Consider the following 22,066-nt stretch of genomic DNA (forward strand, 5'->3'; position numbering starts at 1 on the left):
TGAGCCTGCGTGTCCGGAGACTGTGCTCCGCAACGGGAGAGGCCACAACAGTGAGAGGCCCGCGTACCACAAAAAAAAAAAAAAAAAAAATCCACCCAGATTCTGTACACTTTGAACATATTAAATTTTTAATTATTTAGATTATCACTCTCAATGGAACATAAATTATGTAACAATTTATGGATTACATAAATTGGATTATAACAACATGCGTAGTAATTTTGTTAGACAGAGGGCAAGACAAATACATTTTATGGAATATATACTAATTAACGAGTGAAGTTTATCTTTATTACTTATCCAAATATCACTGGGCATCAACACAGTACCCAAGTGTGCAAATAATAATTAAATCCAGTCATATTGGTATATTGCCAGCTTTCAGTCATATAATACAGTAAATCCGCACACTTTTAAATGTATTCATTATGAAGGTTAATCTGTGAAAGCAGAAGGAGAAACATATTTCATCTAAGAGCTTGCTAGCTTGGTTTACAATTTTTAAATAGGAAGGACTTGGCTTGTCGTGTCAGCCTCTATGTGTACTACTCCTGCTCCAGCCCCCAGATAACAGGACAGGCCTGCCGGGAGGGGCATGTGGACCACTCCCCACAATGAGCTCTCAGCGGACCTGAGGTGTAAAAACTCGGAGACTCCCAAGAATGACAGGGGAGCAGCTGTTTCCTCTGGGACTATGGGCCTTTCCTGTGCATAAAATCACAGGAGCTGCAGGAAAACCAATGCCCAGAACACACACGGGGGTTTGGCTGGAACCAGATCAAGAAGCCAGTGTGGTCATGTCCGGGTGAGGACCCTCCTCTTGGCCGCAGACGGCGTCTCCTCCTGTGTCCTCACCTGGAGAGGGGGAGCACTCTGGGGTCTCTTTCTATGAGGACACTAACCTTATAGGATCAGGGCCTCACCCTTGTGACCTCATTTAACCTTAATGACGTCCGTAGAAGCCCCATCTCCAAATACGGCCACACTGCGGGTTAGGGCTTCAACAGAGGGACACAAACATTCAGTCCATACCATCTGGGAAGGCCCATCTCTGCTCTCAAGCCCCCCCGGCCACACTGGAGCTCTAGGCTGGAGGCCTGGTCCAAGGCTGCAGGAGTGGGTGTAAGAGGAACACCCCCACGGGTGCCCGAGGCGCCTACAAGAGACAAGCATCACTCGCTCAGCACCACCCTGGGACGTGTTGAGCGTGTCACCAGAAGGGGCAGGTGGCTGTCAGAATTTCCAGCCCAGCGCACACACCCAGGGCACAAAGGAAACTCTCAAGATACTTTAGCAGCCGAGATCCCCACCCTCCTTGCCACCCTGCCAGCTCTCTCCCTGACCTCACACAGAGGAAGGATGCCCAAGAAAGGCTCCCACACCAAGAACACGGGCGGAGGGCCACAGGCATGGTTTCTCGTGAAACTTTATTGAAAAGAAACCACCTTTTGAGCATCTTCTCCCATATTTCAAATGGTTTCCTCAGGAAAGGTTCTTAGAAGCAGAAGAACTGTGCTATTAGCACGTACGCATTCCTACGTGCAATCCCCCTGCGAGAGAACACAGCCAGGAACCTCCAAAGACACTCATAAGGGCTGCATTTCAAAGCCCCACAGCCTCCCAGGCTGATGGGGGCTGAGAGGTGAGCGTCCTGTGCTCCACGTAATGTCACACCTGTCATGTCCTAGCAGGGAGAGGTATCACAACTTGCCTGACAGTGTTTTATAAATCTCTTACATCTATTTTTCAAGCATTTGGACTTTTGTAGACTTCAATAACAATGAAAGGAAAATCGTTCTCAACCCTCAGGGAGGATAAGATTTTAAAAGGGGAGAAATCAATTCCAGATCGGGTTCCCCTTCTTGCTGGGACCACAGGCGGGCAAGCATGCTGTGATCTGAGCTTTCTGAGTAAAGAGAAGTTGAAGGCCCCAAATGCCACTGTGCAGGCTGACTGCTGTGCTGGCCTCAGTATATGCGCCACTTCGTGCAGCCTCAGAGTGAGTCCTCCTCCCAGGATGGCTCGGCTGCCGGCACATGGAGGTACTACTGTTGGATCCTCTTCCTTGACCAGCCAGACAAATATCCCCCAGAGAAATGCTCCTTCACGTCCACAAGCTAAGAGGGGGCTTCGGCTAAAACAATGTTAACTTCTGCCCAAGAGTTTACTCTTCCAGAAAAGTAAGCAACACGAATGCTGAAGTCCCATTTTGTGCAACACAAACCCAAATGGACTGGGTTGAATAGAGTCCCCCCAAACTTGCATCCACCCAGAACCTCAGGATGGGACCTTGTTTGGAAACAGGGTCTCTGTAGATGCAATTAGTTTAGTTAAGATGAGGTCATACTGAAGCAGAGCGGGTCCTAAATCCAGAGACTGGTGTCCTTACAAGAAAGCCATGGAAAGATGCAGACCACACGCAGGGAGAAGCAGGGAGACAGCCAGGTGATGACGGAGGCAAGAGACTGGAGTGATGTGTCCACAGGCCAAGGTCAAGTCAAGGTTGCCAGCTACCACCAGGAGCTGAAAGAGGTGAGTAAGGATCCTCCCCGGACCCTTCAGAGGGAGCACGCAGAGCCTGGTGAACCCATTAATTTTGGACTGTGACCTTCAGAATTGTCAGAGAATAAATTTCCGTTGCCTCAGGCCACCAGCTCGTGGCAATTTACTAAAACAGCCACAGAAAATTAATACACCAAAGATCTACACTCAAGGGAGTAGCACCATATTCAAAACTCTTCTCAACTGATTTCTCTTTGGGCAACGCGCACACCCAAAGTCTCATCCTGTCATTCTGCAGAATAAGGAACCAATCACAGTAACAGATAATCACCCCTGGCATTTATACAAAGACCCTCAGAAGCCACTGGCTAACAAGGCGGCAGAGACGGGAAACAAGCAGAAGGGAGACAGGCTTTCAGGGAGCCGCACAGATCGGGTCTCCGTGCCGGAGCCGCTGGGGGTGGACGTGCTGAATGCACCCACCTCTGTGCTTTTGCTCTTCCCTCCGCCTGGAACTCTCCCTTCCCTGCCCTCCTCCTACTCCACGGTCACTCAGAAATACCTTCCCTGACTCCCCTCTAGTAAGCAGAATCCAGGCCGGATGGAGAGGTGAAGACAAGAAACACAGGGGCAGGGGAAGATACAAAAAAGAGAGAGAGAGAGAGAGAGAGACCTCCACTTCCAGGCAGATAGAGTAACAGGTGCTGGATTTAGCCTCCTGCCCGGAACCACCAAAATCTGCTCAAAATATATGGAACAACGGTTTTGAAACATGCAGGACAGTGATGCACGAGAGCCAGGAAACAAATGAGGTGAGCCCTGCGACTGCTCCCAGCTTCCTGCCTTCAGTGTCCAGGCCATGATCCAAGAAAGGACCAGGTGATGCTGGGCGAGTTTCCAGAGTGGAGGTGACGGGGCTGAGAACACAGCGCGGGGCCAAGGCAGCGACAGGCTGCGGGACAGAGCACAGGGGAGGACAGACGGGAACACAGAGGCCACTAGAGACCTGCAGAGGGTCCTTGGAGTGCTCTGGAGGGTGTGATCAGCCCATGTTTGCGGCTAACCTCCCAGGGGAACTAGAGGTCATCACACATCAATCACACAGGTCCAGGAACAATGCCTGCTCCCGCTGGCCAGACTGGAAAGCCTCATGACTTATGGGGCACCGAACACACAGAGGGCTTTGTCCCCACAGTGGGAAATATTCAGGTCTAGACTGAATGCTGCTATGACCCCAAACAGCAAATACTGAAAGCAAGACCTGAAGGATCAAACTGTCTTTAAGTAACTTAAGTGAATCCCAGAACAAAGCTCAAGAATATTTACACAGATTCAAAACTATGCAGACTCAACAAGAAAAATCCACAATTCACAATGTTTAGCAATAAAAATATTAATAAATTAATAAAACAATAAAAATGACCGGGTATACAAAGGAGCAGAAAAGTATGAACCATAATGAGGAATATAATCAACCGATCAAAACTAACCAAAACTGATACAGATGTTACAAGTCACAGACAAAACCTTAAAAATTATATTAACTGTATTCTGTATGTTCAAAAGACAAGTAGAGACATGAAAGATTTAAAAAGAAACACCTGGGTTTCCCTGGTGGTGCAGTGGTTCAGAGTCTGCCTGCTAATGCAGGGGACACGGGTTCGTGCCCCGGTCCGGGAAGATCCCACATGCCACGGAGCGGCTGGGCCCGTGAGCCATGGCCGCTGAGCCTGCGTGTCCGGAGCCTGTGCTCCGCAACGGGAGAGGCCACGACAGTGAGAGGCCTGTGTACCGCAAAAAAAAATAAATAAAAATAAAAATGAAAAGAAACACCTAAATCAAATGTTCAAAGATGAAAACTACAATATCTGAAATGAAAAATACCCTGGATAAGATTCACGGCAAATTGGATATCAGATAAAAAGAAAGTCAAATTGAAGATACTGCAAAAAGCAACACAGAGAAAATAACGACAAATTACTATAAGAAAACAGATTATCAGGAAACTATGAAACCACTTCAGTCAGCCTAGTATATATGGAATTGGAGTCCCTGACAAAACGAGGAATACAGAAAAATTATTTGAAATTTTGGCCAAAAATACTATTATACTAATTTGATGAAAACTATAAACCCACAGACTTAAGAAACTCAATGAAACCCAAGCACAGGAATCATAAAGAAAACTACACCAAGGCACATCATAACAAATCAAAAACAAAGATAATAAGACAAATCTTAAAAACACACAAAGGGAGAAAAAAAAATTAAAGACATGTTGCATCCAGAAGACAAACTTAAGAATTACAGCAAATTTCTGGCTGAATACAATGCAGCAAGTGAGTGGACAGTGGGGCAACGTCTTTAGAGTACTGACCCAAAGAAAGGCAAATGAGAATTACATAACCAGGAAAACATCTTTCAAAAAATGAAGACCAAATTAAGACTCTTCAGACATATAAAAGCTGAAAGGACTCATGACCAGAAAGCCTTCCCTACAAAAGAAGTTAAAGGAGAACCTTCACAAAGAAGGAAATGATACCAGGAAAAAAAAAGAAGTTACACACAAGAGAACGGAGACAACTGGAAATGACGATCCCATGGGTAAATACATGAGTTTCTCTTATGTAAACCTCTTTAAAAGACAACTGACTGTTTAAACAAGCAAACAGAGAGAGAGAAAGAGAAAGGAGTTTCTAAAATATGTCGAAGAAAAATATATGGCAACAAAAGCACAAGAGTTGAGACGGGAAAAGGTAGTACATTGTGGTGAGGTTCTTACACTATACATGAGCTGGAATGGTGTCACAGAGAGAGATGTAAGAAGGTAAAGATGTATGCGAGAAACCCTGAGCAACCGCTAAAATAATAAAACATAGAGTTATAGCTTATACGCCAACAAAGGAGATAAAATGGAATCATAAGGGGCTTCCCTGGTGGCGCAGTGGTTAAGAATCCACCTGCCAATGCAGGGGACATGGGTTCGAGCCCTGGTCCGGGAAGATCCCACATGCCGCGGAGCAACTAAGCCCGCGTGCCACAACTACTGAGCCTGTGCTCTAGATCCCGTGAGGCGGAGCAACTAAGCCCGTGTGCCGCAACTACTGAGCCCGCGCTCTAGAGCCCATGCTCCACAACAAGAGAATCCACCAATAAAACATAGAGTTATAGCTTATACGCCAACAAAGGAGATAAAATGGAATCATAAGGGGCTTCCCTGGTGGCGCAGTGGTTAAGAATCCACCTGCCAATGCAGGGGACATGGGTTCGAGCCCTGGTCCGGGAAGATCCCACATGCCGCGGAGCAACTAAGCCCGCGTGCCACAACTACTGAGCCTGTGCTCTAGATCCCGTGAGCCACAACTACTGAACCCACGTGCCACAGCTACTGAAGCCTGCGCACCTAGAGCCCGTGCTCCACAACAAGAGAATCCACCACAGTGAGAAGCCCACGCACCGCAACGAAGAGTAGCCCCCGCTCGCTGCAGCTAGAGAAGGCCCATGCGGCAGCAACGAAGACCCAATGCAGCCCAGAAATAAATAAATACATTTATTTTTTTAAAATGGAATCATAAGATTCTTCTATTAATCTAAATGAAGGCAGAAAGAGGAGAATAAATAACAGATGGGATAAGCAGAACACAAATAACACAATGACAAATTGAAACCAAACCATTTTCACATTAAATATGACCCAGCCCTAAGCTGTCGATGAGAAATGAATATTAAAAATAAAGACAACAATAGGTGAAAAGTAAGAAGATAGGAAAAGACATACCAGGTTAATGCTAATCAAAAGAAAGCTAGAGAAGTAAAAAAATTTTTCCAGAAAATTGAAGAGGAGGAAGCTTCCCAACTTCTTCTACGAGGCCACTATTATTACCCTCAAACTGAAAAGAAAACAGATCGATATCCTTCACGAACACAGACGCAACAATTCTAAGCAACACTTTAAGAAATCAAATCCAACAATGTATAACACTTCATGACCAAGGGTGATTTCTTTCAGGAATGCGAGGTTGATTTACCATTTGAAAATCAATCAATGTAGTTCACCATATTAACAAACGAAAAATAAAAACCATTCGAACAATTCAATAGCTGCAGAGAAAGCATTTGATAAAATCCAACATTGGTTTCATGACAAAACTCTCAGCAAACTAGGGCTAGAAAGAAAACTTTCTCAGCCTAATAAAGGGCGTCTCTGCAAAGCCCACAGTGAACGTCATACTTAATGGGGAAAGACTGAAAATAATTCCCCCAAAGATCAGGGACAAGACAGGGTTGTCCAATTTCACAGCTTCTGCTCAATAACAAGAAAAATAAATAAAATACATCCTGATGTGAAGGAAAGAAATAAAACGGTCTTTATTTGCAGACAACATCGTTGTCCATGCAGAAAATTGACTGGAATCCTAGAAAAAGCTACTAGAACTATTAAGTGATTTAAGCAAGATGGGAGGATGCAAGATGAACATAAAACAACCCATTGTGTTTCAACAAAGTTGCAAGGAACAACTGGAAATTGAAATTTAAAGACAATACCAAGTACAATATCAACCAAAACTACAATGTGCTTCAGGGAAAATCTGACAAAAGCTGTGAAAGCCCCACACACTCAATACAACAACTCACTGCTGTGAGAAGACTTCAAAAAACAAGAGACAGCCTCTGGAGGAGAGTCCCAAAGTTCAGGTTGTCACCAACCTTTGCTACCAATTAGGGACCCGGCAACTCGGGGCTTCCCCTGCGACGTGGGAATGACAGGGGCTTTGCTGACTTTCCTGGGACAAATGCCATTATTCCCATTTCTGCACTTGCAAAAAAACGTGACACAGAAGCAATCAGCTCTGGCGATTCCTTTCCCAGACGTACCCACGACCAGGTCTCCCCTCCCCGCCAAGCCACAGGGCACGGGACGTGCTTTGCTTTATTTAAACGGATGCTACCTGCTGGTATTTCTGATTAACAGGTACAGGATGGAAGTAAAGAGAACAGAGGAAGCAGTCTCCATGCAAAAATGTGGAGGAGGTGACAAGCTTGACTAATTTATGGTCTGGGCAGTAAAAATAGCATATTTCCTGCCAGGCTGGGAGCCAGAGGAAAGGCAAGAAAACAGCAAGTTCCCTACCTTAAGCCCGCCTAACAATGCTTCGTACAGCAAGCCGCCAGCTCAAGTCCAAGCCAGAAAGACAAACAAAACCAACATTCGGTTCCTAAGTGAAACAGATACAGGCCTCCGGAAAACACCTGCACGTGGCCTATTTGAGGAAGTTTGTCAATCCATGCAAATAAACCGCACCGCGCATGCCCACACGCCAACATGAATAAAATTAATTTCAGCCCAGGAGCTCAAGCCTCTAGAAAGTGCTGGAACCACAACCCAACCATCTCCAGATACCACCTGTGACACTTAAGTAGACGTTGCAGGCAAAGTCCAGGTTGCCAAGGGGGAGGGGGTGGGGGAGGGATGGAGCGGGATTTGGGGGTTGACAGAGGCAAACCATTATATAGAGGATGGAGAAACCACATGGTCCTACTGTACAGCAAAGGAACTATATTCAATGTCCTGCGATAAACCATCATGGAAAAGAATGTTAAAAGAATGTCTATATATGTATAACTGAATCACTTTGCTATAAAGCAGCAATTAACACAACACTGGAAATCAATTATACTTCAATTGAAAAAAAGGAGACAATTTTTAAAAAGAAAGAAAAATCCGGGGGCAAGGACAGAACCTCATACAGCCCCTCCTTCCTGCCAGCGGAGCCCCCAACACAGCCCCAACTGGACCGCCCAGTTATTTCTCGCTACAAAGCAAACTTCCACTTCTACAGGGAAGACTGGCCACACCCCAGCTTCCTCTTGAAATCCCACGGAAAAAGGCAGCAAAGGGATTTTATTTTTAACGCACATGAACACCAGGACAGGCAGAAAAGGAGCGGCTAGGAAAGCACGGGAGAGGTGGCAGAAGTCCGGCGAGCACAGCTGCCTCCAAGGGTAGACCAGCAGCCAGCTGGCAGCTCAGGATTCCAGAAAGGCTCGGAAGTGACCTGCGGGTTCCTCGCCGCGGGCAGAAGGCGGGAAAACTGGCTCAAAGTTTGTCCGGGTAGCAGTCGGATCCCCAGGTCCAGTCCTCCCGCAGGGCAGCCGGGTGACTGTCCTTGTCCCCAGCGGAGGAAAGAGGGAAAAGTGGACATCCTGGAGGGAGACCCTGAAGGTGGGGAGATGGGACCACACAGGTGGCGAGGGGGCTGAGTGGAGTGTCCACACACGGAACAGCGGGACTTCTGCCCCCACCAGGCCCCTTCCCCTCGCTGGGATCCCAGGACTCGATCTCTGAGACGCGACGAACCCGAGCTGAGAGCTTCACTTCCGGCCGTCGGGCTTTCCCCAGGGAAACGGCCAAGCCCCCCCCCTTCGCCCCCCTGCGGGATGCCCGGCAGCCCTGCCTACCTGCCCGTCACGTTGTCAACGGCCCATCTTACACGTGAACAGCTGAAGACTGCACGACTCCAGGCAAATTATACGCCTGATCACAGAAGGCCAGGGGGATAAAACTGGGGGAATCTTCCAGGAATCAGAAGAGCGATGCAAAGGGGTGGGAAACAGGAGAGAGGGGATAACAGCGTAATAATACAACAGGGGCAGTGCAAAAACTTGACAGCATAACTGAAAGAAGCTCCAGAAAGGAAGTGCGGAAAACAGAGGGAAGAGTTTACCCATTAGCATTTTAGAAATTGAGGGAAAGGTTCATTACCGGCGGGATACTACTTCTGCCTAAGCGTTAGCGAAGATGCAGAATGCTACTCTGAAGACCGTGCTGTGTCTTTCAGAGTGGTCCCCGAAGCGCCTGGCTAGGGAGGCGGTGGCGTTGGCGGGGCAGGGGAAACGATGACCCCTAAGAGTGACGCTTCCAGGCCACCCCCCCCCCAACACTTAGCCCTCCGGCGATTCTTCTGTGTGCTGACCTCTGAGACCCGAGTGGCAGCCCCGCAGGGCACCTGCCGAAACAAGAGCTGTGGGCGTCAGAGAGAACCTGGGTGGCCACAGGCAGGAGGAAAGCGCCGGAAGCTGCTGTGCGGACTCAAGAAAGGGGCTCCAGACAAGACACCCACGGGAGGTGGCCTGCAGGGATGCTCTTATGTGAAGGCAACTTCAGACGCCTTTCAAACGAACGGAACTGGTGAGAAGAGGAGCCACAGCTGTGCGGTTGCCCACCAACCTGGACCCGTCAGACCCACCTGGGGTGCAGGTCCCAGGCCACCAGATTCAGATCCGCTGAATCAGAGCATCTGGTGGGGTGAGGGTGAAGGAGCTGGTATTCTAGAAAGAAATCTACCGCCAAGGGTTCCGTTATGCCGCCTGGGTTGATCACCACACGTGTGGTCCAACCTCCACACTTCAGCAACCCCGCCAGGTGGTCCCGGGCTGTCAGTCCCTCCCCCTTACAGGGGAAGCCTGCGTGGTAAGGTTTTCCTCTTTTGTGGAGGAAAAAAAAATCCGCTTCCCTGCAGCTTCCAGGCACTAATGCTGGTTCTGCAGCCTTGCTAGAGGGCTGAGGTCTTCTCCTCCCACAAGACAACCTTCCTTCAGGCGAAAGGAAACAGTGCCTCCCAATCTGGTCCCGTCGCGGGTTCCCCAGGTCCATAAGTATCAGCACTGTCCATCTGCCGGGAGACGGTCCTCCTGAGGTCTCAGCCCCTCTGCACAACCCAAGAGAAGGGACACTGAGACTCTCTGCTTCCAACTGTGAGCAGCCTTAAAGATGTATTTGTTCCCTGGGGCTGCCGTTAACAAAGCACCCCACATCGGGTGGCTTGAAGCAGCAGAGGTGTCCTCTCTCACGGTTCTGGAGGCCAGACATCCAAATCCGGGTGTGGGTAGGCTCCCCCGAGGGCTCGGAGCCGGCACCTGTGCCAGGCCTCCTCCCGGCTTCCAGCAAGACTCAGCTGCTCTCCGCTCGTTGGCAGTCATCTCCTCCCTGCGTCTCCACAACATCTCCCCTCTGTGTCTGCGCCCAGATGTCCTCCTTTATAAGGACACCAGTGGCACTGGGTCAGGGCCCAGCCTAATGACCTCATCTTGCTCCTCTGCAAAGACCCAACTTCCAAGGAAGGTCATAATCACAGGTCCTGGGGGCTGGGACTTCGCCATGTCTTGGGGGGACCCGATTCGACGCAGACAGAAGATTCAGTGTTTCCCTTAGGACCCAAGGGGGGTATGCTCACTGTCCAGTATGTTTCCCTCCCATCACGCAACCCACTGCGTGTGCGGTGCCCAGGGGCCCTCTGGCATCACCGGGTGGGAATCTGGGCTCAGGGAACCAGGACAAAACGCTGGCGTCTGCCTCCTCCTGTCCCCGTGAGTAATAAACGGACGTCCATCTCTGACCAGGGGATTCGTGAAATCCTATCCAGCAACGCGAAACTGCGGCAGGATGACTCTCGAGGGGACCCTCAAACCCTCTACAGGTCTTTCTTTTGTCCATTTTTTAAACTGAAGTAGAGTCGATTCAGAATGTTGTGTTAATTTCTGCTGTACAGCAAAGTGATTCAGTTATCCATATATACACATTCTTTTTTATATTCTTTTCCATTATGGGTCATCCCAGGAGACTGAATATAGTTCCCTGAGCTCTACAGTAGGACCTTGTCATTCATCCATTCTATATATAAAAGCTGCTATCTGCTAACCCCAACCTCCCACTCCATCCCTCCCCCAAGCCCCCCACACAACTGGCAACCACCCCTCTGTTCTCTGTGTCCGTGATTCTGTTTCTGTTTCACAGATAGGTTCATCTGTGTCATATTTTAGATTCCACATATAAGTAATATGATAATATGGTATTTGTCTTTCTCTTTCTGACTTAGTATGATCATCTCTAGTTGCATCCATGTTGCTGCAAGTGGCATTACTTTGTTCTTTTTTATGGCTGAGTAGTATTCCATTATACATATGTAGCACATCTTCTTTATCCAATCCTCTGTCGATGGACATTTAGGTCGTTTCCGTGTCTTGGCTGTTGTGAATAGGGCTGCTGTGAACATAGGGGTGCACGTATCTTTTTGAATTAGAGTTTTGTCCGGATATATGCCCAGGAGTGGGATTGCTGGATCGTATGGTAATTCTACTGACCCTCTATAGTTCTTGACCCCAACCATTTGCCCCAGTTAGAAGTAAAGGCATCCCCCTTGACATTTCTAATCCCCGCATCCTAGCCACCCCTGAGACCTGGAGACTTGACCTCCTCAATCTCTCCCTCCTTCCCTGTTGGCAGCATCTGGTCTAGAACTGCTGGCACGGCCGGTCCCCATCCTGTCCCCATCTGCTGAGTCATCTCCCCAACAAACGTCTGACAACGTCATCCTTAACTCCTCAGGGAAATGCACCGACAGCCAAGTCAGGTCCGGCTCCTTCGTTCTGTATCATCAGTAGAAGCATCTCCTCCCATCAAAGTAGCCAAGGCCGGCCATCACTAACACCAGTCGAGGGCCATATGCCTTACATGGGTTGTCTCTTTGATCCTGACAACAATCCAGCGGGGCAGGCCTTACCGCCCCAACTTACGGAATCTCGTGGAAGTAAAGGCAGAGCAAGACTTAACCGCTTCCCAAGGTCACACAGCTGTTGGCTGACGGTGGCAGGGATCAAACCCACTGGCTGACTTCAGAGATGATGAGGTTACACTGCAACCCGACTGCCCGGCAGCCCTGCCTACCTGCCCGTCACGTTGTCAACGGCCCATCTTACACGTGAACAGCTGAAGACTGCACGACTCCAGGCAAATTATACGCCTGATCACAGAAGGCCAGGGGGATAAAACTGGGGGAATCTTCCAGGAATCAGAAGAGCGATGCAAAGGGGTGGGAAACAGGAGAGAGGGGATAACAGCGTAATAATACAACAGGGGCAGTGCAAAAACTTGACAGCATAACTGAAAGAAGCTCCAGAAAGGAAGTGCGGAAAACAGAGGGAAGAGTTTACCCATTAGCATTTTAGAAATTGAGGGAAAGGTTCATTACCGGCGGGATACTACTTCTGCCTAAGCGTTAGCGAAGATGCAGAATGCTACTCTGAAGACCGTGCTGTGTCTTTCAGAGTGGTCCCCGAAGCGCCTGGCTAGGGAGGCGGTGGCGTTGGCGGGGCAGGGGAGACGATGCCCCCTAAGAGTGACGCTTCCAGGCCACCCCCCCCCCAACACTTAGCCCTCCGGTGATTCTTCTGTGTGCTGACCTCTGAGACCCGAGTGGCAGCCCCGCAGGGCACCTGCCGAAACAAGAGCTGTGGGCGTCAGAGAGAACCTGGGTGGCCACAGGCAGGAGGAAAGCGCCGGAAGCTGCTGTGCGGACTCAAGAAAGGGGCTCCAGACAAGACACCCACGGGAGGTGGCCTGCAGGGATGCTCTTATGTGAAGGCAACTTCAGACGCCTTTCAAACGAACGGAACTGGTGAGAAGAGGAGCCACAGCTGTGCGGTTGCCCACCAACCTGGACCCGTCAGACCCACCTGGGGTGCAGGTCCCAGGCCACCAGATTCAGATCCGCTGAATCAGAGCATCTGGTGGGGTGAGGGTGAAGGAGCTGGTATTCTAGAAAGAAATCTACCGCCAAGGGTTCCGTTATGCCGCCTGGGTTGATCACCACACGTGTGGTCCAACCTCCACACTTCAGCAACCCCGCCAGGTGGTCCCGAGCTGTCACTCCCTCCCCCTTACAGGGGAAGCCTGCGTGGTAAGGTTTTCCTCTTTTGTGGAGGAAAAAAAAATCCGCTTCCCTGCAGCTTCCAGGCACTAATGCTGGTTCTGCAGCCTTGCTAGAGGGCTGAGGTCTTCTCCTCCCACAAGACAACCTTCCTTCAGGCGAAAGGAAACAGTGCCTCCCAATCTGGTCCCGTCGCGGGTTCCCCAGGTCCATAAGTATCAGCACTGTCCATCTGCCGGGAGACGGTCCTCCTGAGGTCTCAGCCCCTCTGCACAACCCAAGAGAAGGGACACTGAGACTCTCTGCTTCCAACTGTGAGCAGCCTTAAAGATGTATTTGTTCCCTGGGGCTGCCGTTAACAAAGCACCCCACATCGGGTGGCTTGAAGCAGCAGAGGTGTCCTCTCTCACGGTTCTGGAGGCCAGACATCCAAATCCGGGTGTGGGTAGGCTCCCCCGAGGGCTCGGAGCCGGCACCTGTGCCAGGCCTCCTCCCGGCTTCCAGCAAGACTCAGCTGCTCTCCGCTCGTTGGCAGTCATCTCCTCCCTGCGTCTCCACAACATCTCCCCTCTGTGTCTGCGCCCAGATGTCCTCCTTTATAAGGACACCAGTGGCACTGGGTCAGGGCCCAGCCTAATGACCTCATCTTGCTCCTCTGCAAAGACCCAACTTCCAAGGAAGGTCATAATCACAGGTCCTGGGGGCTGGGACTTCGCCATGTCTTGGGGGGACCCGATTCGACGCAGACAGAAGATTCAGTGTTTCCCTTAGGACCCAAGGGGGGTATGCTCACTGTCCAGTATGTTTCCCTCCCATCACGCAACCCACTGCGTGTGCGGTGCCCAGGGGCCCTCTGGCATCACCGGGTGGGAATCTGGGCTCAGGGAACCAGGACAAAACGCTGGCGTCTGCCTCCTCCTGTCCCCGTGAGTAATAAACGGACGTCCATCTCTGACCAGGGGATTCGTGAAATCCTATCCAGCAACGCGAAACTGCGGCAGGATGACTCTCGAGGGGACCCTCAAACCCTCTACAGGTCTTTCTTTTGTCCATTTTTTAAACTGAAGTAGAGTCGATTCAGAATGTTGTGTTAATTTCTGCTGTACAGCAAAGTGATTCAGTTATCCATATATACACATTCTTTTTTATATTCTTTTCCATTATGGGTCATCCCAGGAGACTGAATATAGTTCCCTGAGCTCTACAGTAGGACCTTGTCATTCATCCATTCTATATATAAAAGCTGCTATCTGCTAACCCCAACCTCCCACTCCATCCCTCCCCCAAGCCCCCCACACAACTGGCAACCACCCCTCTGTTCTCTGTGTCCGTGATTCTGTTTCTGTTTCACAGATAGGTTCATCTGTGTCATATTTTAGATTCCACATATAAGTAATATGATAATATGGTATTTGTCTTTCTCTTTCTGACTTAGTATGATCATCTCTAGTTGCATCCATGTTGCTGCAAGTGGCATTACTTTGTTCTTTTTTATGGCTGAGTAGTATTCCATTATACATATGTAGCACATCTTCTTTATCCAATCCTCTGTCGATGGACATTTAGGTCGTTTCCGTGTCTTGGCTGTTGTGAATAGGGCTGCTGTGAACATAGGGGTGCACGTATCTTTTTGAATTAGAGTTTTGTCCGGATATATGCCCAGGAGTGGGATTGCTGGATCGTATGGTAATTCTACTGACCCTCTATAGTTCTTGACCCCAACCATTTGCCCCAGTTAGAAGTAAAGGCATCCCCCTTGACATTTCTAATCCCCGCATCCTAGCCACCCCTGAGACCTGGAGACTTGACCTCCTCAATCTCTCCCTCCTTCCCTGTTGGCAGCATCTGGTCTAGAACTGCTGGCACGGCCGGTCCCCATCCTGTCCCCATCTGCTGAGTCATCTCCCCAACAAACGTCTGACAACGTCATCCTTAACTCCTCAGGGAAATGCACCGACAGCCAAGTCAGGTCCGGCTCCTTCGTTCTGTATCATCAGTAGAAGCATCTCCTCCCATCAAAGTAGCCAAGGCCGGCCATCACTAACACCAGTCGAGGGCCATATGCCTTACATGGGTTGTCTCTTTGATCCTGACAACAATCCAGCGGGGCAGGCCTTACCGCCCCAACTTACGGAATCTCGTGGAAGTAAAGGCAGAGCAAGACTTAACCGCTTCCCAAGGTCACACAGCTGTTGGCTGACGGTGGCAGGGATCAAACCCACTGGCTGACTTCAGAGATGATGAGGTTACATTGCAACCCGACAGCCGTCTCCCACTTACCAGGCCGTGTGAAACAGACATTAGGGTGGGTAGAGTGTAGTGGATTCAAGGTGGCCACAAACTGCGCAAACTCCTTCCATGGAGAGGGTAGAGCCTTATTTCCACCTCCTTGAATCTGGGCTGGACCAGTGGCGAGTTTTGACCACTAGAATGTGGCAGGAATGAAGCCATGAAACTTCAGAGAGCTGTGGCTCCCAACTGTACTTTATGGAACAATCCACCTCTTGGAAGCCAGCTCCCATGCAAGAAGAGCACTGACCCAAAGCCCCGGAGAGCAACCTGCAGAGAGAGGGACCACGTGGAGAAGCGCCAGCCCGGACTTCTGGCGGGGAGCCAGCACTGCCAGCTCATCCCTGCCCGAAAGCCCAGCCCACAGAGTCATGAGCAAGTAAAACGGTTGTTGTTTAAACCCCTAAGTTTCGGGGTTGTTTCTCAAGCAGCGGGAGATGACCGGAGAGCATTCACGGTCTGCTTCTCATCTAGACGGGAATTCACTCCAGGAGAGGAGGGGCGGGTCTGTGTCTGTTAATTGCTGGACAGCGCTGGGCACTGAGCATGGCCCTCAACCAACGTGCCCTCGGAGAACAGAGCAAGGCTTCAATGGACATCCCGCCACCTCCGGAAGCTGCCGCAGGGACCACCAGCACTGGGGTTAGGAGTTCCTCAAAGCATCTTCAGGGCTTCCCTGGTGGCGCAGTGGTTGGGAGTCCGCCTGCCAATGCAGGGGACGCGGGTTCGTGCCCCGGTCCGGGAAGATCCCACGTGCCGCGGAGCGGCTGGGCCCGTGAGCCATGGCCGCTGAGCCTGCGCGTCCGGAGCCTGTGCTCCGCAACGGGAGAGGCCAGAGCAGTGAGAGGCCCGCGTATCGCAAAAAAAAAAAAAAAAAAAGCATCTTCAGAACAGGAGGACAGCAGCCCCTTTCTCCCATGCCAGGCCCCCGGACTCCATCCCCTGTACTGAATCAGCAGGAAAACCCAGAAGAGCCCAAGCAGCTCTCCACCCCCCAGAACATGCCATCCCTCTGCAGGCTGAGGGTTTCCAACCAGGACCCACATGTGTCCTTTCAGAAACAGAATTCTCTCCCTCCGGGGAGGCGGGTATCTGTGCAAGGCAACAGGAAAACACAGTTACTAATTATAGATGACGTACGAGAGAGCACAGGTATGTGAATAATTGAAAGGCGGAAATAACCGTGGCCACGTGGATTGCCTTGGCAACCGGGTAGAGCAGCAGAGACGACGCACAAACGTCAAGATGGGCCGGGCATGGAGATGGGACGCACAGTGATGGCGCCCAGGGTCCCATCCGTTCCTCCATCAGAGCCCTGCCCAGTCTCACGGGCTGCGAACGGGACAATGTCCAGGTGGAGCTCGGGTCCACACAGTCTACCTGGGGCCCTGACCTTTTCTCTAGGGGGAAGGGGGTGTCACCCACCTCACTCCATCAAGCAATGGGTCAAGGCAGGTGGGAGCAAACCCTGGGTTTCTTGGAGCACAGCTCCCACCTGGATAAAGGCTGAGCCCCTGGAAGCTGCCGGACCACGGGGCGCGACTGCCAACACCAGGACCCAGTGACCACGGACGGGAAGAGAGGGGCGAAGTTCTCCCCTCCTCTGCACAAGAGCTCAGGTTGGGTGACGGATGCAGCCAACGTGCTGGGCCTGAAGCCATCAACCATCCGCCGTCCTCAGCACCTTGTTCTGGGTTCTTGATCGCGAGCCTCCTCTTGACCTTGGCTTCCCCGTCTCCCAGCCGATGCCCTGATCGCTCCCGGGCACCGTCCAGGGTTTCCCGGGCACCGTCCATCTCCCTTTGGCTCTGATGGGTTCCCATTCCCCATCCAGCGGCGTTATCCCAGTGCCTGGTGCATCATGGGTGGTCAGTCAGTGCGTGTGTAAGTCACAAACCCCATATACTCAGACAGTGTCACCTGTCTTTACACTTGAGCCCACTGACGCCCAGAGAGGGCGAGTTATGTGTCAAGCGCTGCACAGCTTAGAGGCAGACTCTGAACCCAGATCTCCCCTTCTGATTCCTTGACTGCTGGACCCGTTGCTTCTCTGGGGAGACACACGAGGCAGGAAGCCTCCAAGATAAGGCTTGGGGCACTTCCACCCCCTCAGATGTCAAAGCCCAGAGCCCCAAGGAAGGGCTGACTGCCTGGTTAGAGTGATAAGAGAGCGGAGAGCAGAGCCTCTAGCAGGACAGTGAAGGACCACGCCTGTCCAGGTGGGCGGCTTTCTCTCCCCAGGCCGGCACAGACCTCATCTGCCAAGATGCTGCAAGCGGTCGATCCATAAGGCAACTGACAGCAGACGCATCCAGGTGCAGCCCACCTGGGGCGCCACGTGCCCACGGCTGAGAAAGGCCACAACCAGCAAAGCAGAGTCAGCACAGCCCGCAGCTGCCATTTTTCCAGTCCCTGCTCTGGTCCAAGCCGGCCGACGTCTCCTCCCGCACATCGAGAAATGCTTCAGAAACGCCAAAGGCAGGCGCCCTTGATCACAGCTTTGGAAGGCTGTGTTCCCCCTGCATTTAATCAACAACCAGGCCCTGAGGCCTGAGGGGAGGTCCAGGGGCTGGGAACCCGTGAGGCAACTTTGCACCCCAGGAGGTCGGTGGGGATAAAGAGAGCTCTGAGCCTCTTCTTTGAGGAAGGCACGATGGGTGGCCGCTGTCCGCAAGCTGGAATGGTGGAACCCGTGGGTGGTCGATGGTTACATCTAAGTGCTACCACCACCCTCTCCGGTGGCGGGGCTGAGACGGCCGCTCAAGGCCTCTCCCCTCTCCGACCACGGATATCCAGACGTGCCAGACATTCCAGCAGGACTTGACAGAACAGGGGACAGGAGATGCCCAGAGACACGGTGACAGCACAGGCCTTCAAGTCGGACAGAGCTGACCCACCAGCCTTGGCCACGTGGCTGGAGCACATCAGCCTAGCCTTCCTCATCCATAAGGTGGGGGCTGGCCCTAGGGCACCGGAGAAGGCGAGAATTTAAAAGGAAATATGTGTAACACACTTGGCACAGCTGATACTCACTAAATGATCGTTAGCACTTTAATTTCATGTGACTATTAACTCTCAGGGTAAAGGGAAGCTGAGTGCATCATCCGAGACGGCTCCAGTCATGTGTGAGTCTCCTCAGGCCGTAACAAAAGCCCACAGCCCAGGCAGCTCAAACAGCAGACATTCACTGTCTCCAGCCCTGGAGACTGGAATCCGAGATCCAGGTGTGGACAGGGCCGGGTCCTCCTGAGGCCTCTCTCCTCGGCGTGTAGACGGCCGTCTTCTCTCTGTGTCCTCACAGGCTTGTCACTCTGCACGTGTCTGTGTCCTGACCTCCGCTTCTAATAAGGATATCAGTCCTGTGAGCCACAACTACTAAGCCTACGGGCCACAACTACTGAAGCCAGTGCACCTAGAGCCCGCGCGCCGCAACGAAGAGCAGCCCCCGCTCGCTGCAACTAGAGAAAGTCCACGCGCAGCAATGAAGATCCATCATGGCCATAAATAAATACATGCATACATGCATAAATAAATAAATTTATTTAAAAAAAGGATATCAGTCCTTACACATATGACCTTACTTTACCCTAATCACCTCTTTAAAGATCCCATCTCCAAATTCCGTCACATCCGAGGTGCTGGGTGTTAGGGCTTCAGTATATGAATTTGGGGGACACAGTTCAGCCTGTAACAACACCCTCCCTCACAGCGGACCTATGACAATAGCCGCTTGTAAACGACGGGGCAGCATCTATGAGCCTGTTTACAAACATGTCAAACAAAACTATTTTCATGTCATAACTCACATATGTATCCAGTCTTTTTGCCGTAAGCTTCTTTGCCATAAACATCTTTGCCTCAAGCATTTTTGCCATAAACATTTTCACTGCATAACTAATTGACTATAAGACAACTCTGCCATGAACACTAAAATAACTGGATGACAGTTTGGTTTCACCTGCTTGAGAGGCGCCAGCATTTTTCTTTGGTTAGTGGCATTATTGATGGTTTTATCAAGCTGACAGATGATGATGATTTGCCCCAAGAGTTGGTTTCTTATTTTGAAACACATTAGATTAGAGGAGAATGAGGCTGAGGGCCTCAGAGACACAGAATTGGACCCACATTTTCCACAGAACTTTAGAACGTCCATCAGCAGGTGTGTGACAACCTGTCAACAGCACACAGCAGTGTGGAGACTGGCATTGCATGGTCCAGAGCTCAGGTACAAACACCCATCCTAACGTTTGGAAACTGATACCTCTCTTAATGAAGGAAGAAATTTTAGAGAAAAAGAAAAAGTGCGATGCCAAACAAGGAGACGAAATCAACAAACAAAAAAACTGTAGAAAATACAATGACCTGGGGTTTCCCTGGTGGCGCAGTGGCTGAGAATCTGCCTGCCGGTACAGGGGACACAGGTTCGAGCCCCGGTCTGGGAAGATCCCACATGCCGCAGAGTAACTAGGCCCGTGAGCCACAACTACTGAACCTGGGCGTCTGGAGCTTGTGCTCCGCAACAAGAGAGGCCACGACAGTGAGAGGCTCGTGCATCGCGATGAAGAGTGGCCCCCGCTCGCCGCAACTAGAGAAAGCCCTCGCGCAGAAACGAAGACCCAACAAACACAGCAAAAATAAATAAATAAATAAAAATTTTTTAAAAATACAATGACCTGGAAGACAAATCTACACACATCTTAAATGTATTCGGATGTTTTCTCTTTCGCAATGAAGTCTTTTTATTTTGTTTCATTTCTCATGTTTCATTATGCCCTTTTTAACGTACCTCTTTTATCTTTTGTTGTTTTATCTTTTACAGCAAAACTGCCCTATAGCCAATTAGTTACACGAAGAAAGTGCAGCAAAGATGCTTACGGCGAGGAGCTTCAAGATGGCGGAAGGGTAAGACGTGGAGATCACCTTCCTCCCCGCAAATACATCAGAAATACATCTACACGTGGAACAACTCCTACAGAACACCTACTGAACGCTGGCAGAAGACCTCAGGCTTCCCAAAAGGCAAGAAACTCCCCACGTACCCGGGTAGGGCAAAAGAAAAAAGAAAAATCAGAGACAAAAGAATAGGGACGGGACCCGCACCAGTGGGAGGGAGCAGTGGAGGAGGAAAGGTTGCCACACACTAGAAGCCCTTTCGCGGGCGGAGACTGCGGGTGGCGGAGAGGGAAGCTTTGGAGCCACGGAGGAGAGGGGTTGGCGGCGTGAACACAGCCTGAAGGGGTTAGTGCGCCACAGCTGGCCGAGAGGGAGTCCGGGAAAAGGTCTGGACCTGCCGAAGTGGCAAGAGACTTTTCTTGCCTCTTTGTTTCCTGGTGCGTGAGGAGAGGGGTTTAAGCGCGCCGCTTAAAGGAGCTCCAGAGACGGGCGTGAGCCGAGGCGATCAGCCTGGACCCCAGAGACGGGCATGAGACGCTATGGCCGCTGCTGCCGCCACCAAGAGGCCTGTGTGCGAGCACAGGTCACTCTCCACACCGCCCCTCCCGGGAGCCTGTGCAGCCGCCACCGCCAGGGCCCCGGGATCCAGGGACAGCTTCCCCGGGAGAACGCGCGGCGCGCCTCAGGCTGGTGCAACGTCACGCCGCCTCCGACGCTGCAGGCTCGCCCCGCCTCCTACCCCTCCCTCCCCTCAGCCTGAGTGAGCCAGAGCCCCCCAATCAGCGGCTCCTTTAAACCCGTCCTGTCTGAGCGAAGAACAGACGCCCTCAGGAGACCTACACACAGAGGCGGGGCCAAATCCAAAGCTGAACCCCGGGAGCTGTGCGAACAAAGAAGAGAAAGGGAAATCCCTCCCAGCAGCCTCAGGAGCCGCAGACTAAATCTCCACAATCAACTTGATGTACCTGCATCGGTGGAATACCTGAATAGACAACGAATCATCCCAAATTGAGGAGGTGGACTTTGGGAGCAATGATATATATATTTTTTTCTGTATTTCTCTTTTTCTGAGTGTATATGTGCATGCTTCTGTGTGTGATTTTGTCTGTATAGCTTTGCTTTTACCATTTGTCCTAGGGTTCTGTTTGTCCAGTTTTGTTTTTTGTGTTTTTTTTTTTTTTTTAGTATAGTTTTTAGCAATTGTTATCATTGGTGGATTAGTTTTTTGGTTTGGTTGCTCTCTTCTTTCTTTCTTTCTTTTTTTTATTACTTAAAAATTTTTTTTTCAATAATTATTTTTTTATTTTAATAACTTTATTTTATTTTATTTTATCTGCTTGCTTTCTTTTCTTTCTCCCTTTTATTCTGAGCCATGTGGACAACAGGTTCTTGGTGCTCCAGCCAGGAGTCAGGGCTGTGCCTCTGAGGTGGGAGAGCCAAGTTCAGGACACTGGTCCACAAGAGACCTCCCAGCTCCATGTAGTAGCAAACGGTGAAAATCGCCCAGAGATCTCCATCTCAACGCCAAGACCCAGCTCCACTCAACGACCAGCAAGCTACAGTGCAGGACACCCTATGCCAAACAACTAGCAAGACAGGAACCACAACCCCACCCATTAGCAGAGAGGCTGCCTAAAATCATAATAAGGCCACAGACACCCCAAAACACACCACGT

The sequence above is a fragment of the Physeter macrocephalus genome, chromosome 18 (genome assembly GCF_002837175.3).
Source record: "Physeter macrocephalus isolate SW-GA chromosome 18, ASM283717v5, whole genome shotgun sequence".
Classification (NCBI taxonomy): Eukaryota; Metazoa; Chordata; class Mammalia; order Artiodactyla; family Physeteridae; genus Physeter; species Physeter macrocephalus.